Below are 3513 nucleotides of genomic sequence, written 5' to 3'. Positions count from 1 at the left end.
TTTTTTTCAAATCATTCATGTATCCAGAATAAGAAAAACACCTTATTTTCCCCTGATTATCAAGGTAAAATATGCTTAAAATATGCTTAAACTTCCTAAATACAGAAGAGTAAAATAGAAAAAAAGTGACCCTCAATTAACAATTTCTTTTTCTTTGGTACAGTCATGTTGACTATGATTCACAGTGATCCTATGAACAGATTGAAATCTTGCCTTATCCTATACCATGCTCCCGATCTCTGCCATGCTCAAACTCAGTGTTGCAATCACCATGTCAATCCATCTTGTTGAGAGTCTTTTCTTTTTCTAAACTTCTGTATTTCCTAGCATGATGTCTTTTTCCAAAGATTGGACTCTTCTGACAACATGTCCACAGTATATGAGATGTAATTTCACCACTCTTGTCTGAAAGCAGCACCCTGGTTGCATTTCCTCCAAGGCAGATTTGTTTGTTCTTTTGGCAGTCCATGGGGTATTCAATACCCTTGGCCAACACCACAACCCAAAGGCATCAATTCTATTTTGGTCTTCATCATTTGCTGTCCAATCTTCACATACATATGAAGATACCATGGCTTAGTTCAGCTACATCTTGGTCTTTAAGCTGACATCCTTGCTCTGTAGAACTTTGGAGAGGTCCTTGACATTAACATTTCCCAGTGTAATTTGTCTTTTGGTTACTGTCTGCTACTACTATGACTGCTGATTGTGAATCCAAGTGAAATGAAATTGTTGAAAATTTCATTCCCCCCTCCTCCTATATGTCATTATATAAGGGAGCTCTGGTGACCTAGTGGCAAGAAGCTGCACTGCAATCCTGAAGACATGCGGTTCGAGACCACCAGCTGCTATGTAAGAAGGATGGGTCGTCTTCTCCCTTGTGATTAACTGCCTCTGAAAACCTGCTGGAGAGTCAGATATGGGTCTGTAGTCCCGACTCTATAGTACACAACAATAATAACAACAATATCATTATATTGCCTATTGGTCCAGTGGTGAGGATTTTTTTCTTCTTCTGTGTATGTGTTAGGACTGTATAAAGCTTAGAATGGTGTGTTTGGATAATTGATCTGACATTATTGTGTTAATATGTTGATGGGGAGATGGTAGAGACTGGAATCAGACTAGCAAGAAGGCTCAATTATACATGGTTAGCTGGGAGTGAAAAGGTAGTGGTGTAGTTTCTTGGGAGTTGTGCTGCTAATCCAAGGTGGCATCTCTCTGGCCGTTTGGATTCACCAACCAGTACTGCCATGGAAGTAAGATGGACAATCTCCTCCTGTGTGATTTATAGTCTCTGAAAACTCACTGAAGTGTCAACATTTAGTCCTAGCTCAATGGCGATGAGATAATATGATCAAATAAGAATAAAAAAGGACTGAAGTAGAAAATAGGACAGTGGGCATAGGGTGAAGATCGATGGATAAGAGATGTTACAAAAGGACAAATACTGCATAATGCCACTGTTGTAAAACGGGACTGGCATCAGGTTGGGGGGAGACTGAGAAATATGGGATAAATTATGTACACTGCATTGAAACAGATGAGGGAGAGAACTGTTTAAAAGGGATATATGACTGGGTATTATTGTCACGACAGGAGTCCAGAACAAAGGCTGCAATGAAAGAATTTTTCTTTTACTTTTCAAAGAGGAGTGGTGGGCAGAGAGAAAAGTGCAACAATGAATGAATGGAAATCCAAAGTCTCTGTAAACATTCATTAAAATTAATTAATAATAATAATAATAGATGCTGCACAACTTGACAAAATATGACAACTGGTTAGACATAATAGGAAGGAGTTAAAGATTACATGCTGAAAAAATATTACATGCTGAGGTTTAAAACCCAAGCTTCCAGGAAGATATTAATGCTATCCTCTAAAATAGGTGGTACAAGAGGAGTAGATTTGGAGAACTGGGACAGGAAGTGATGAATTCCATTTAGGGTACATTGAGTTTTAGGTGTCTGTGTATCAGAAGTCAGGAGACATTCAATCAGCGGTTGGACATAAGGATCTGGAGTTCAGGAGAATGTTCTGGGAGAGGGATGGAGATTCAGGAGTGATCCATTTAGAATAGATGAAGCGCAAACAATCCTAATGGAAACTGTGAATAGAAACAGAATTAAATTATATGTCCTCATTTGTGCTAATGGACTTCATGTCAAATGACATCATGATGTCCATTTAAAAATTCTGTTTCAATTTAAATGAAGTAAGCATTTCAGTCTGTGCTAGACAGTAAGTTGGTACCACATTGGGTAATGTTTTTCCAGCTTAATTCCAGATTGTTCGTGGCAGAAGATAGGTGACTCTCAAAGGTGTATATCAGAGCATCGACCCAGCTTGACCTTGCAGAGTTAGGTAGCCCTAAGAGGATCATAGCTGAAGCTAATACAGCTATATCTCAAACCTGTCATAAACTACACAGGTTTATGCTGCACTAGTAGGAGTATTGATTTAGATGCCAGAATTATACAAATTAGAGGCATCGTCTAGCAAAAATCCTGGCATAATTAGATAACAAAGAACTATTACTTAGCATACTGTGATATTCTTATAATTTGGAATCTGTTAATTAGTGAAATTGTAGAACTGAAATAGCCTGTAGAGATTCCAGTTTAATTAAAAATAAATTACATTTAATCCAAAATTCTATTTGATAGCTGAGGTCAGGTAAGTCCAGTGTGCTTTACATGTTATCACATTTCATCTAATCCCATTCCTTTTTTTAAATTCACACTAGCCATCTGAACAGGGAAGGCTGGTAGCTTAGTTGTAAGAAATTGCACTGTCCACTCAAAGGTATATGGTTTGAATCCATCAGCCGCTCTCTGGTAGAAAGATGGACAATCAACTCCTATGCAACTTATTGTCTCTGTAAATCCACTGGAGCTATGGGTCAGTTACCACTTGACAGTACATCACAACAACTATCAGTCATTGGAACAGAGGGCTCTGGCAGCCTAGAGGGAAACGAATTGTACTACCAGCCTAAAGGCAGGCATTTTTAATTCACCAGCTACTCCAAGGGAGAAAGATGGGTAGTTTCTGCCCCTGTGATATATAGCCTCAGACAATCCACTGGAAGGTTAACTATGAGTCAGCTTTGTCAACAGCAAGGAGTTTGAGTTGTTGGATCCTGTAATGTGATTTGAAATGTGTGAGGAAAAATATGTTTTTTTAATACCCTGGTGATGCAGTGCTTAAGTGTTCACTACTAACCAGAAGATTGGTAGTTTGAATCTACCAGCTGCTCTGTGGGAGAAGAATGAGACAGTTAGCTTTATAAAGATTTACAAACTCAGAATTGCAGATGGGGCAGTTCTACTCTGTCCTACAGAATTGATATGAGTCACAATTGACTCAGCAGCAATGGGTTTTTGAATCTTATCTGTAGAGGGATGTGTATGTATTATTGTTGTTGTTATGTGCTGTCGAGTTGTTTGCGACTCATAGCGACCCTATGTACAACAGCCCCGAAGCCAATCTTATGGTTTCTGACACACCTAC

Source organism: Elephantulus edwardii, unplaced genomic scaffold (genome assembly GCF_000299155.1).
Source record: "Elephantulus edwardii isolate Elephantulus edwardi_28Jun2011 unplaced genomic scaffold, EleEdw1.0 scaffold00131, whole genome shotgun sequence".
Lineage (NCBI taxonomy): Eukaryota > Metazoa > Chordata > Mammalia > Macroscelidea > Macroscelididae > Elephantulus > Elephantulus edwardii.
Note: the sequence above shows the minus strand (reverse complement) of the source record.